General features: G+C 35.7%; 2 protein-coding genes across 5 annotated transcripts in view; one reads left to right on the top strand and one right to left on the bottom strand.

Annotated features, from left to right (window-relative positions):
* LOC106137675 (autophagy-related protein 16-1) overlaps window positions 1–15,943 on the bottom strand; it is a 164,862-nt gene that overhangs the window by 100,915 nt on the left and 48,004 nt on the right. The gene's annotated exons all lie outside the window — the stretch shown is intronic.
* LOC106137673 (uncharacterized) overlaps window positions 1–15,943 on the top strand; it is a 57,961-nt gene that overhangs the window by 15,366 nt on the left and 26,652 nt on the right. The window contains exons 2-3 of the mRNA XM_013338544.2: window positions 495–534; window positions 9,212–9,251. The gene's annotated coding sequence lies outside the window, so the exon portion shown is untranslated. The remainder of the gene's footprint in view (window positions 1–494; window positions 535–9,211; window positions 9,252–15,943) is intronic.

Below are 15,943 nucleotides of genomic sequence, written 5' to 3'. Positions count from 1 at the left end.
ATCTAGATAGCTCCATGCGTGTTTGCGCACTATAATGTAGCGGAAAGCCCGCGGGTGGATCGAAACCATTATGTCAATAAACAAACCACTTCGTTTAATAGCCAAGGAGGTATAATTTTCATTCTACTTGTTAAGGTTTTGTTATACTAGATACGTTATTCATTTTGTGAGGTGTCTTTATGCAAGTTAGTGTTAAGTCATCCAGACTTAACACTAACTTGCATAAGGAATTTTTCAAGGTTAAGCTTTTATACCTTTGTTTTTCAACCCTTTTGTACCTACCAAAAAAGTAGGTAAAGAAGTGGTCACATTTTTATCTGACGAACTTAGTCTTATCTGCTCATCGTTTATCAGAAACTGATGGACTTTTCGTGAGTAAATCTCCATTTTCAACAAGGTTACATATTGAGCATAAAAAATTGTAAAATAGGTGTACTACTTATGTATACTGTTTTGTGCATTAAATGTTAAATAAACATTTTTTTTTGTTTCAGGTATCCTCGAACGACAACACTCAGTCCCAGTGTTAATAAGGTAAATTATGTTTGTAAAGAAGTTTTATCATCATTTAAAAACACATATTTTTGATTATACGGTTTACTTGTCAGTATATTTGATCTTTTGATATTCTTTTATATTTTACTCTACTCCTGTGGGAATTATTACAAACTAGCTGTGCTCGCGACTTCGTCCGCGTGGAATAGTTATTTTAGGCCCTCAATGATGAATAATTTTCCCCCTTTTTTCACATTTTCCATTATTTCTTCGCTCCTACCTAATAGTTAACATAATTATTTACTATAATTTACGGAAACATTTAACTAAAATACCACTGTATAGAATACTGACAGTGCCCTTAACATGAGAAGTTTGATAAAGCGTGGAAAGTGTGACAAAAATTTCCCATCAGATTTATCCGTCAGATAGGATTTGATCGATGCGGTCGTATTTAGGACAGCACGCACGGGATGTGCAGTGTGCACTCGTTAACAACGAAAGTATACCACATCCGCAAGTGTGTACAATCATATGTGTGCTTGACAAACCTGTCCGCCACGGCACCAGTTCTTGCAAACTGGTTGAGCTACAAACTAGGTTTTTAATTAGCCTCTTTGCGTTGCTAAACGTATCCCCTTTACCCCTATATGTGAAACCGAAGGAAAGCAGTGCGTAAACCCACCTATTATTAACCTCACAACTCAACCAACGGTAAATAATAATATTTATTACTAGCACCATAACAAATCCTATGCACCCGTGCACGAGTTCAAGAAATAACGCCCTTTGAAGACGGCTAATGTTTTATGATTTATCTTTCACTATTGAAAGACACGTAGTGGCATGTAACATATGACTCTTAGAATTTTATAGCAGTGCATAAAAGCCTCAGAATTTATGACTATGAATATCTCCCAGACCATTGAAACACAGAATGCATTGGTTAGAGTACTATAAGGGTTTAACAGAAATATGAATAGCAAGCAGAAACTGACAATGTGTTCTCTATGTTGAAACTTATTCGGACACATCAGTTTGAGTGGGGTAGGACATAGTCGATCGCGTGCCTGACAGGAGCTTAGACTCGCTCAATACGAGTACTCGTCATGCCATCCGAACATTTTAACGAGAGCGCGATCCTCCGCGCCGATATCGACAGCCTAATGAAAACCCCTCTGAATAATGCATTAATACCAGCGTTAAATCGTGAGCACCTACAATCGGCGCTGCGACGAGAATATACGAGATGCAAATTTAAGTTAACACCGGGGATGTCGATAAGCACCGGAGGTAGGTAATCCGAGAAATGCGACGTCCTCGCCCGAGTCAAATGAAATTAATCCTGTTACGTGCTTCGCAATACTTGAAACTAACGAACTAGAAATACTTATTCTTGGTATTGCAACTGTATTTATCGTGTTCTTCAATGGTTTAAGTTTGTGATTTGTGTTTTAGTGAGAAGTGGGACAGGGACGCTTAGTTGTAAATTATAGCTTAAAAATATGTGCGAAGTTGACAGTAGGGCAGACGTCGCAGAATGGACGCAGAGGTTGATGGTGCAGTTAGGACGTGAAGCGTCGCTCGTGCCGCGTGTCACGCCGCGACCTACGTTCACCTTCCCTATTGAAATGTCAGTGCGCAGACCGGTGACGAGACAATCGTAAAATACAATGTTAAGGTCACATCATGACTTCAATAAACAATCCCAAACACGGGAAACGTGACGTCGTCGCCGCGGCGCGGTGCCGGGACCTCCTGAATGTAGGCCAACCAATGTTACATGTCATACAAAGTTCGTGATCGCTTCTTTGAATTAAATTTGCCCATGTTCATGAAGACGTTAACAATCGTGCCTGTCTTGGGACAGACAAAAAGTTGAGAATTAAACAGCGATTCACTGGATATAAAAGTTTGCTGTGTAAAAAAGTTCACTAAACATTTTCAAAATAACGTCTCTAAAAGTCTGGTTAATTTCTTCATTATGACTTTGAAGTACCTACTTAGGTAGTTTCATCTTAAACCATCAATTTAAATACACAGTCGAACTTAAGTGCAGTCTCATAGAATGTTATCCAAATAAGGCGGGTCGTAGAATATAAACATAGAAAGGTCAGAGTAGAGGGCGGGACAGGGCAAGATGGCTAACTGGCCGCAGTCACACTACCGTTCCCGCGTTCCACAAACGGAAAACACGCGACTACACAGGTACCATCGGGGTCGCCGACGACGGTGTCGCCAGCTATGTGCACACATAGTTGCATCTATATATCAGTATCGAAATCCGCTATTTGCTTTTCCGATCCACATTATACAGTTTTTCTCAAACATCATACTAAAGTAAACATTCCGCAAACTATTTGAAAATAACCGAATGACGATGAAAATCAGTATCCCAGCATAATTTATCATAGCAATTTGTGTGTCATCAGGACACGGGCGAGCGAAGCATAGCGGGGTTTTACTTTCTTGTACTGGCCTCAAGAAACTAGTTAGAGAAAGTAGGATTAGTAGTGTTTTCAATAAATTTATAGATAAACAACATAAATGAACAGGAAAAATAAGGTTGGGGTTTCGTTCCTGTAACGAATAATTGCTGGATTTAGATAGACGCGCAATATTGCGACAGTTTATGAATTCGCTGTAATTCTGATGGGTAACAATGTAGTGAAATAGCTTGCCAGACTGAAAGAAATTCGCGCCTAGAGACATCCAATTAGGCGACAGTATCGTGCGTATCCACCAACCCACGTGTGTTGAAAATAGGCACTCACTCATAAATATTTATAGCAGACACAAAGACGTTTTTGTACGCTTCCACATTCACTCAGAATTATAATGGCTGTCACAGTAGGACCCCGAACAAGAGCCGAAACGGCTCGCATTTAGAAGAATAAAAGATTGTCTCAACATTTTCACTTAGCAACCGCCACGGCAAATGTCACGAATGGGGATGACACAGAAAGGAGTTTGCCAGCAGAATGCTAATGTTCAGGTTTAGAGCGAAATTTACTTTCGCGCATCTGTCTACTGTAGCTGATGTTACCAACTAAGTTTTTTTTAATAGTAGCATAGATCGAATAACTGGGAAAGATGTTTTCTTTTTTTTTCTGTCAATACATGTTTAGTCCAAGCAAGTCTTGACTCACGCCCTCGATCGCATCTGGCAACCAAAGTTGCAACAGAGTAAGATATGCTAGTGATTTGTTTTTGTGCGTTGCGGTAACGTAACAGTGTGGTTCCCAGAGGAAATTGAGTGTGGCTTGAGTAAAGGTCATCGTAGCGATCGATGACGGTGACGCCGCCCGGCGTTTCCCGTTGCGGCGGTGGGTACGAGGCGTGAGCTAGGCGTCCGTGTCGTACGGTAGCAGTACAGTTAACTGGATATAGGTAATTACGAGGTAGCCACTGCCGGTACTTAGTCAAGGGACCCGATTTTTAATACACTGATGGTTTTTAATTTCGCTAACATAGAGACATTTGATTTTAGATGGAACTTAATTACCAATCTTACCTCTAAAGGTAGAGTATAAAGGTAAAGTTAAGAACTATTTTAACCATATTCAAGGAATAAATAATAATTATTGTGAAAACGGAATCTCCCGAGTGGCTAGTCAGTTCAGAAATCATAGAGTATGAAAGTAATTATTTCATGGAGGACATAAAATATCAAAAGTTTAACTAAAACACAGTGATTGCACTAAACAAAGGGTTTTTAATTAATCAACATATTTTAATGAATCTTGTCGCTTTGTTACCTACACAATTTTGATATAAAGTAGACGGAAGGAATAACATTTGCAAAATTATAAGAGAAGGTGTTCAAACAAATTTGGAATCAGCATGGTGGTCGAAACAAAATCACGTTTTCTATTGTGATTTTTCAATAGCATCCGATTCAGTGGAACAGTTGAAGCAAAATGTGCGTGGCATCACGTAGGTTCTTTTCCGAAATAAAATAGCAGTAGTTCCATCGCTACGGGTCGACGGCCATCTTACGAAATTTAATCGAATTATAATATATTTTCTTCAAACAAATACCGCTTTTTCATATTTCGTCCGTTCACCTTTAATACAACGTCGTGGTTACCATCAAAACTAATAAATAAAATGCCAGAGAAATAGGCAAATCGTTTCATTCTCTTAAGAATACTCGGGGTAAATATAGCGGAGGCGGAAAATGGGACATATTTATTTCCCTATTGTCTAAACCGTTCTTTATACGAATACTATCCGGTGTAAGGGCCCGACACAACAAGTTTAGCGTTATACAAAAGGAAAAGAAAAGGAAACATGGCTATGGTTTATGACAAAAGCGCAGAACAGTAGTATAGCGTAGGCCGCGGTGACATATTGTTCAAACGATGTGTGGTACGCTTATCGGAAATTTTAGAAAATAAATGTAAACATTAGGACAATATTAAAATGGTATTCAAGTTGTGAAGGGAAGATTAAAATAATACTATATTTTAAAATTTGAAGAATGCTCTTTAATGTAAATAGTCAGATGAGTAACACTGAAAAGTCTTACTTCGCAATGCAATGTTTGGTCTGGCCTGTTACGACCATACTACGTCTTTGAATGTATTGTATGTTTAGGTGCATACCAGTGCGAGATAAGTCAATATTTACAGGTTGTTGACCTGCCTCTCTTTCAAAGACCAATTCCAAGGATATTTATTGGTTAAGTAATGAAAACCATAACTTTGCTCTTTTGAATATACCTTGGGACGTATTTATAAGAAAACATTAGTGTTTACAGTTGTGTACTTAAATGGCGAATTGGAATCGCATACACGCGAGTACTATGAGATATAGAGGCACGAATTCAAGCCCAACATCCGCGTTGGCCGTACAGCTGTTATCTAATGCAAGTTCACTGCTAAAGATTAGAACAGTTTAAAACAGAGCACGAGTGGGCCTTGATAATGGTTGCTTGATATAAAAAGGATACATTACAGTACATTTCCTAGATCTCGAGTTCATGTGAGAATATTTCACGTATTGGCAATGGATGCGACATTGACGGATGACGAGATCGCGCTGTATTAAGGGATATTTCTGACCATCACTATAACAATCAAGATTCTGTAAGACTGAGATGTGTGTAGACAAACAATGGACTAAATATATACATTATTATTTGTTGTAATTAGTGAATTAGTTAAGTAATTGTTGTTAGACTGTTTGTTCTCCAAAGAAAAGAAATATAAAATATATTTATTTTGTATCAAAGGCATTCGCGTATTTTAAATCACGGAATGGGCGCAAACATAACTGGAACTAACTGAACAAAAATAATAGTGAATTTTTACTTCATGATGGCACTTGAAATGATCAAATTCAAAATTAAAAAAAAAAAGATTTTTGTTTTTAAGTCTTATAAATGATTTCGAACATGATGATCGAAATTCTACCTTTTATGACGGCTAGTGACGGCTTTTGAAATGAGAGGCGCCCACCGACTCCTCGCTTAGCGGATGCGCAAACGCCACAATTTATGCGTCAAACTAATCGAGATGGAAGGTGGTGAAATCAAAATAATCAGAATACAGGGGGATCACTTGTTTACTTTATTATGGGGATATATGTACATATTGATAAAATGGTGAGACACGATAAATCATGGAAAATCTCTTTTTGGTAAGACACGTTCAACAAAAAACATCGAGGTTCGCGCAAAGCCTTTAATTTTTTTTTGTACGGAGTACAAAATATGAACACTGCAAAAATATCGTAAAAATAACTGGCACCACGAGAAATTCTTCAAATTTTTGTATCAGGCACTAGTTGTGGTTTTGTCTTTTCATATAATACATAATAACGTAAGTAACTCCGTAGCAAAAAGTTGACGGAGTGTCGCGTCATAATAGGATAGTGTAAGCTTTTAAATTCAACAACTAAACGAGTAATTTCTGTGTTTGGCTATTTAATATTTTAATATGCATCCGTACTCTTACTATTTTGATGGAGGCCTGCGATCGCGTTTCAACTGAACTCTGAACTCTAAATAACGGTTATGTACGTTTGTATACTCTGTATTAGTAACGCCCGTGATTATGCATTTATGAGCGATCATCGTAATTTGTTTCAAGGCATAGTATTATTAAAATCATGTTTCTGACATTTCAAATATGTATGAGACTGTACCATGACAGGCCGTCAGAAAAAAGACGTATGTAAAATCAAAAAGGTGAAAATTTTCAGCAAACGGTTTACATAATTGAAATATAAACGCAGGCAATAACTTAAATTAAAAGCCATATAAAAATTGCTGACATTACAACCATGAATGCCCCTATGACAAGAGACAAATGATTTTTTACGAAATGTATCAAACCGTGAAACACCAACTTAAACTTGCAAGCTGAAAATTGGGGCACGAATTCGCTACACATCTTGGCAAATAATTTACTAACCAACTATAGCGGTACTTTTCTTTTATTTGTTTAACCGAATGATAGTCCAAGACATAACATTGACATGTCAAATTGATACATTCTATAGTCGTCGGTTTCTGTTATTTGAGTGTGAAATTGCAATTGCAAGTCAGTCGAGCGTGTTTAGGTTGACTACATACGAGAAATACAATGTACGAGGTTCTAAGGTTCGTTTATAGTTCAATGATTGTATGGATTCTGACAGTGAGTGATTCCGATAAAAGATCGGTATCTAATACGTTTGTGGTTTAATGACTTCTTAGTAATTTTATGTCGTCATCTTCAATATTATTAATAACAATTGTATTTCTTTTTTATACATTATATAGTCTTATTTATATTTCGTTGTACGTTTTTAATTATATTGAAGTTTAAAGACTATTTAAATTCCTATGATTTTTGTGTCAATTAAACAGTCACAATTTCGTCCGGATGTAAGCAAATAGGTACTTAAATGAATGAGATCTGAGTTAGAAAATTATGCAAGACTAATATAAAAGTTGAACCCAAAGTCGCAGCCATTCTTCTTCTCAGAAACTAAGTTCAAAGTACGGAACCATTAGTATGCGGGTTTGTATTGTTTTTTCCACTATACGTATTCAACCGTGGGATAGTGATGAGTCCGTAAGTGATGTAACGACTATTGCAATATTGATTAATGGAACAGATTGGGAAAATTATATTGGCATGAGATAAGTGGTCTTTGTACCGAGGTGACGTGCGCCCAAATACGACTGACGTGAACAAATAGGTTTTTTATGTGATCTAATTATTATTGAAGCGGAAATACAAACACGTAGACAGTTTGTACCAAAGTATTAGATCATGCTTGTAAGGAGCCAGATAAATAAAAAACAACATGTTTCTCCAACTAAGCATATGTAAATACGGATAACATTTGGAATTCAAAGATATTGTTGTACTAACATGAAATAGATGTATGAATAATAAGTTGAAGTTTCACTTTTATATGTGACTGTATAAACGCTTTATATGTTTATTTATTAAATTTTAAAGGTATACCAAATCAACTTAATGCTTGTAGTATTCTCTTTCAAATAACTTTAAAAAAATAGCAAACAGAAAAAAATAATAAATAATCTGGTGTCATTTTTTTTTTATCTATCTAAAAATAAACTAATATGTATGCCATAACGTATACCATAAATGTATGTAATAAATCCTTGTATGTAAAAATGGGAAAAGACGGAACAAAAATGAATAGAATATTATTTTTTCAATAAGTACCTACTTACTGTATGAGTATGTATGTATGGAAGTTTTATAAAATTTACCTGGAACAAAAAAGATACAGATTAGTGATTTCCGTACCATAAAAACATAAACATAACAAAACATAAAATCACGCCTCTTTCCCGGAGGGGTAGGCAGACTACATCTTTCCACTTGCCACGATCTCTGCATACGTACCATAAACACTAATAAAATTCTTGAAAAAATTAACAAATGCATTACGAAATTGAATTCCATTGATTATATCACTGGAAATAGTGGAGTGGCTCAATATTTTTTAACTCTAAAAAAATCAGTTTTTAACGTAATACCTAATGTAATTAATATTCAAAATCTTTTCTACTACTGATTTAATGAGAGACAACGCAAATTACTAGCCGAAACTGTATTCGACATAATAAGGAATTTGACTTAAACAGTAAGACTTCTTAAAATCTACGAAAAAAACGGACATTCATGTGGGTCTGGCAAAGGATATAAAATGACCATATTATATAAAACAACAATAATACAAAGAGACTGAAAGCTACATTTTACGCAAAGAAATAAACGCAATAACATCCCTGATAAATGTACACTTCAGATACTATTAGTTCTCATGCTAATACTCCATTAGACCTATTTATAGGTTCCGGCGAAGATCGTTTACACGACGTGTTACATAATAACGTTGGGCGCACGTTATCTGACATTACGATCACAAACATGCAGTAAACACAATCGCATCTGCAACCAGCAAGGTGCATTCGAAAACGAATTGCTTCACTTATGTAAATAGACGAGGGAATTACGGCGAGCATATTCCGGGAATTTCTTTAGCGATGGAACGTAATTACAAACCGATACTGGGAAGCAGACTGTTCCTCAATGAGGGAATATGACTGTGAGCTTGCCTCACAGATTCCGTGCTCGGAGCGTGTGATTACAAGTCCCTGCCTATAATTCAGCATGTCATAATTGAGTTAAGGTACACACTTATAAGTAAACAGCGTAATTAACAATGGTTTTTCTTTTGATCGCAGGACGGCGGCGGCGGTGAGCGAGCGGTCGAGGAGCTCACAGGTCAGTGACCGTAGCACCTTACTTTCCTGCGATCGGAATTCGTGAATCTTCAGAAATAACACGTCATTATGTCTTATTAGATGTTGAGGAAGCACTTACAGCAAATTTACAGAAAATAACACGCCCGCGTCTCGCTGCAGAATGTTCAAGGTTCCATTACTGCATTATAACCACGTGGAACTAATAGATAAAATTAAATAAGTTTATAAAAACATAAATAGCAGTTTTTAATAGCTGTAATAATAAGCAACTTTATCGTAACTAAATGTCTCGGTATTTGTAACCGCTTAAGATACAATAAAAACGGTAAAAAAGTTTAATACGACATCATAATAATGTCAAATTGCCTTCGTATACGAGTCGGAAATATAACAACCTCAAAAGCAACGAAGTGCAAACAGAGGTACAGTTAGTTTTTCTGGTAATAGCTCGGTACTTACATGCGTAGTGACTCGCAAATAATCAGGGAAGTGAACCATTTTAATGCACCGCTCATTACCAAAAAATTGAAGCATGAGAACAATGAAACTAATATAATACACCGTTATACTATTATATATATAAAATAAATAATAATATGATTCAGTCAATGCTATTAAATTAGTAACTGTAATGTGAAGAAAATTACTGAAATATTAGTGTGATTTTACAGATTTATGTCTATTTTCATAAAAAAATACATAAAATAGTTAGGAGTAACTAAAAATGGACTTGCAGTTGATTTCAGAGCTGCAATATTATAGCTTTAACAATTATAAAATATTATTAGGTACCTACCCAGTGTTGTAGCAACACAAAAAAATATTGTAAAGTAAGTAAAATTAAAGACATGCGGTAGGTCCGCTCATTGAAATCATCATAATAACATAAGTGTTTCCAAACATAAATTACTGATCTTTAACTTTTCACATAACTTGTTCAAAATAAAATTTGTATGTAATCATCGAAAAATCTGCGTTCTCGATATTCACGAGGGATGTCGAAAAACCCAAGACCTGCGTCCCTTCGCAAAAAAATGTATTCGCATGTTCCTCATTTCCAAAATCATTCGACCGGTTTCTGAATAACCCTAACCTGTTACTTTTTACCGTTCCTCGAGTGCAGAATGAATTGTCCCACATTGCATATTATCGTACACACGCCAACATTGTTGTTCGTTTTGTTTTACATTAAATATTTAAGGGCTGCCTATAAAATGTTACGTACTAGCCAAATTAAACAGTTTATCTGCTTTTAATTTTGAGAAATATCTTATACGTAACATTTAAGTAAAAGCAAAATTTTAAGTACCTATACTTATGTCTTACAATACACTTTAAACTTGGGATTCCTCTCGTAGGCGATGGACTATCAACCTGTCACTATTTTTATCTCAATTCCATCATGGAGCCATAGACGTGTCTATATGTATGTATGTATATAACAAAACTAGACAATGTATGTTTTTACAATTTGGAGTCAAACTTTTTATATTACACATCAATTTTTCCGGGGCTTCGCTACCGTAATAAATGAACTAAAATAACACTTTAATGTAACTGGTGCTTCTTTCCTTTCTTTGTAAATTTATTCGATACAAATGAAAAATTAAAATCTCTCTTTACAATATTTGTATGGACAGTATAAATTATTTATTCACAATATTTCTTACGGGCAATGAACAATGATCGCTGAATTGTCTGTGCAATCGTCTGCATCTGACTGCGCATTGTTTCAATGGGTCAAAACGAAAACAAAAAAGTAAAGTTGACCAAGATTAAGTCCGGTCTGACACGGTTAACTCTTACTCACACTTTGTACTGAATAAAACTGTAAATTGAATTTATTAACAGTAAATAAAGGATGACAGTAATAGAAAGAACAGACAAATTCAAATATTAATAGTACTCGATGTTCTTGTATGAGAAGAAATGTGAATATAATACCAAAATAAAACAATTAATTTAACACTCATAATAATAGCATAGCGGAATAATTATCTAATATGGTCTTAACGATTTTTAAATTACAATGACTTGACGATATAAAAATAACAGCTTTATTACTTAACATAAGTTCAACGTACTCTAGTTATGCAATGACCTCAGTGGTATTTAAGGTCAGGATTTAATAACTTGTTAGTAGTGAAATTAATCTACAAGCTACAGATAATTATAAACACGAAATTCTTTAAAGGAAAACCAAACATTTTCTTTCATTAAAAATACTGCATCTGGGCAATTCACATTATTTATCAGTGCTGCAGTCCAAAACATGTTTTTTGGTATTATAAAAATAATAAGTACCTATATGGAAACACAGATGAATGACAGACAGAAAATCTGATATTGTATCAATGCAGCAATCAATTACAGTCATGGCATACAGACCTATTGACCCGGGTCATTTACAACATTTGATTAAAATGCAGTAATAACATCGTTCTAAGGCGGCTAGCCTCATCAGCCGTCAGTAGTTGATATATTATCACAAACACTTTCTCCCGTGATCCTCGGCGCTAGCGCAGAGCTTTATTCTCATTTGACTTAAGAAGTATTTACCTGAGTGCTGATTAAATGCAACAAAATATTTTTTATTAAGAAAAATATATACGGGAAAAATTACACAGCTTGATCTAGCAATAAATTGAAGGCAAGGCTAAAGTGTAAAAATTTGTACGATACTAACATCGTACATACATATGTATGTACGTGATTATATGTATGTACATATAATCAAGTCTATATCCCTTGCGGGGTAGACAGAGCCAACAGTCTTGAAAAGACTAATAGGCCACGTTCAGCTATTTGGCTTTAAGATAGAATTGAGATTCAAATAGTGACAACCTGTGCTAGCCCATCGCCTAAAAGAAGAATCCCAAGTTTATTAGCCTACCCCTTAGTCGCCTTTTACGACATCCATGGGAGAGCATCTCTCTCCTGTGAGTGGTCCTATTATTTTTTTATTGGTTCCGGGAACCACACGGCGCTAACATCGTGAATATCAAATTTATGAAGTAAGCAAAATTAATAAATGCACAATATTTTTATTTCCCGAATATCAAATACAATAAAAAATATTTAGCTAAAGAGTGTCATTCCGCAATTTTGTCCCAGAAATGGAGCGAACAGGAATAAACCAGCGCCCGTCGCGCGTTAATTCCCAACGATAATCTCTTCACGCGCATTTGTGTCTGATAGATTGCGGATTAGCTTTAGAAGCAATCTCGAAGGGCACTTAAAGTGCTATTTTTACTCGGCAACACTTAAAACAAGGGAGTAACGACCGCGAAGACATGGTGGATTGTAGAGTGTCACATACATACATATATCGAATTTCAATGAATATATGTATTTATCACAAAAAATGTGAAGTTATTATTTTTGACGAAACACAAATACAAGGCTGTTATATCGTTTCCAGTGTATCAACAGAACAGTACGATGTATATCATCTAAATTGTTACAATAATCAACTGTTGCTCAGATCGAAATGGATTTTATGTTAATTTAGCGAACATTCAGAATAAAGATTAGTTCGGAGCGAGCATACAAGTAGTAATACAGGAAATGTCCGAGCAATATTCACCCGGAGGCGTACTGTATGCATCGGGATCGGGAAGCAATCGTTGTACAGTGTATAGAACAAGCAAAAGGCGGTCGCGGTCCTCGCCAGCGGCTTTTAATTGACAATGGATAGCAGACGATCTGTATAGATTCTACGGTAGATAGGGATTTACCTTTAACCCTCTCATTATAGTGTGTGATAGCAGGACCGATCGAACGCTTATGGTTCTATCTACCTCGTTTGTCGACTTATATAGCTCGCGCCAAATAATGATGGCACAGAAAAGTAATGCATGATTATCTGCTAGCGAAAAAAAGTGAGTGCCAGCTGACCTGTTTCAAAGATTTTAAAGATAATCAATGGATAACGCTTTAGATTTAAAAATTCTTTTTTTAGGCGGTGGTGTAATATAATAACCCGTCACTATGTTTGAATCTCAATCCACAGTACTTCCACACAACACTTCAGCAGCATTTAAATGAGGTCATGCAGAGGTGCCATCCAAAAGATAGCAATTTTAGTCTTGCAAAAAACGCGTTTAATATTTATAGATTTTATCATAAATGTTGTGAATAGGTTGATATTACAAAAGACTCAGTATCTAATCTCTTATTTAAACTTTTATAGAAATTTATTGTATTCCCTGATCAGACAAAATGTATCTTTTCCGTGTCCTCTTTTATTTTGCAGGCTTACACAGCTCAGGTAATGCGTCTATTTGCTATATCTCTGGAAATCTGCACGATTAACTTTTATTGTCTAATGCTAAGTTTATGTCCAGAGTTTCGATTGAGTGGAGCATCGCACAAATGGGTTACAGAACAGAAAATTACTGGCCAGTTCATTATTCGTAAACACATAATTGCATGGGTGCAATGATCACTTTTCATAAGTGATCGCCATGACAGGAACTTGACAGTTGAAATAATCGTTTTGTTGATTGCCAATACGTCTTTGACACGCAGAGAAGGGAGAAATGGCTGAGTGACATTAGCGCATAAGCAATTAGGAGCAACTTGAATGCGGAATGGGTAGACCACCCGAAGGAGCTTCGCTGAGGTCTCTTTTAATCGCCGGCTATGGAACGGATAATTAGTTATATAACCGTCGGAATGTTTATAATGCCAATAAAAATAATTTTATCTATCAAGGAACATGTGTCTTTTAAGTCTTAAGCAAGCAGTCAAACACAAGTCGTAAGCAAGTCGTTTTTAGATAAATGCTTTACAGCCATTTTATCAACTTAACCATCATGATGAAATAAAAATGAATAAAAAGAATAGATAACAATATTCAATAAGAATAAACGACAGCTCTCAAGTATTTAATGTGAATTCATGTATATGTCAAGAAGACGTATACAATGACTAACATCTTTAAATTGTTAAATATTGGTTGCCAAGTAATTTTTTTTTTTAATAAAACAATGTTTAAATATTGTACATACATTTTTCGTGGTATACATACAAAATTTGTGGTATCACGAAAAGCAATTCATACATCAGCGCGATTAACCTATACCCAACAGGGCATTTGAATGAGAAGAAAGGAGAAAAAAGACAAAAGTCGAGTTGAAATGTTGAACAAATATAAAGTTATCCGCGGCCGGTCGCGCCGCTCAAAGGGATGCCATTGAGAGAGTGGTTGAAGTTAGCGATGCGCAAGCGCAACCGGTCGAATTCTCGTGATAGCCATGAGATAGCACGTCAAAAATATTTACATGCTCATGCTTTTTATTGACGTGAGGAAATCTATTTTTTGTATGACTCTACAGGGTTATCTAGTTTATTTTGGCTACTGAGTGCGCTAATATTTATAAGATTCTTAAGAGAATATAAACAAATGTAATGTAAATAGTGATATTCATGCGATAGAAAATTGTTTTAAAAGACGTTTTATGATTTTTTAAGAAAGGTCCAATAATGGCACTCGTTGATGTCTTTTACTGAATCAGTTTTTGATGAAGACATCTTTTTATATCATGAATCATACAGCCTTATTGTCATCATATAAAGATTAATAGATAAACAATTAGTATAATCTATTTGTAAAATTAAATAATAATTATATGACTACCATTATGATTTGCACCTAGCGCGTATAAAAGATATCAACGAGTAGATTTTCATGTTTAACAACTTATCGTAATTCTTAGTGACACCATTTAACTTTGCTGATATGAATAAAACCACCTCTAGTATCTTAACCTACGTTTACCTTTTGAAAGCGTTGTAATATTAAAATAATTCTAGGCTTCTGCAGTTCCAGCAAAATCAGTACAGAATGTAAACTGTTGAAAATTATACATATTTTCTTTTTCGCCGCTGCACAATGTGAGAAAATTAAACAAGAATGCTGCAATGTACAATGTCTGTCAATTATAACAAAGATTAGCGAGCACTGCCGGGCTCGCGGCGTATGTTCTCATAAATTACGTTTTCTCATAAATTGTCATCACGTCCAGCCAGCCACACCGGCCGCCACCGCGTGCCGACTCTATGAATTCTATAATTCAATGTAAGGTCTGAACAAAACAGCAACGCTATCATCAGTTATGCATTAATTTTGGCGAGTGATATAACAGCGATTAAACCTCTACGCATACATCACCTGACACTTTTGTAGCTTAACACGTTGGCCACAACCATTTTAAGGAGTCTTCAAAACATCATTACATGTCTTAAGGTCAAATATTCATCTGCTTCTACTCTAGTTTGGCTCGTCACTAATGCTGGGATACAGCAGTACGCACGTTCCTTTGCCTTTATTGTAATTTTGTCACTTTCCTACAAACCTAATCTCATGTTTATATGTCCGACACATTTTGATATTATCAAACGAGTTTTATCACACTAGTTAACCGTTTATAATGTCACATTAAAATGTGTATAACGTAAAAATTTTCTAGTTTGTAAAAGCTGCCGACCCGCAACTCTCCACGTTCTTGTTTGTTTTACGAGCGTTGTTTAGAAACCTGTGGCCGCGTCGTGAAAGCCACCTTGCATGCAAAGTCGGGGCGGGAGTCGCTGTAAATATGATCAGATGGCGGGGTCTGTGAGAGTATAATTGGATATTCGCGGTGAGCTCTCGATTCGAAAGATAAACATGTCGAGGACGGAGTCGGTGTTGTCACAATTGCCAAGTGT

Source organism: Amyelois transitella, chromosome 10 (assembly GCF_032362555.1).
Source record: "Amyelois transitella isolate CPQ chromosome 10, ilAmyTran1.1, whole genome shotgun sequence".
NCBI classification, from domain to species: Eukaryota; Metazoa; Arthropoda; class Insecta; order Lepidoptera; family Pyralidae; genus Amyelois; species Amyelois transitella.
The sequence above is the reverse complement of the archived record's forward strand: the minus strand, read 5'-3'. Positions and strand labels throughout refer to the sequence as shown.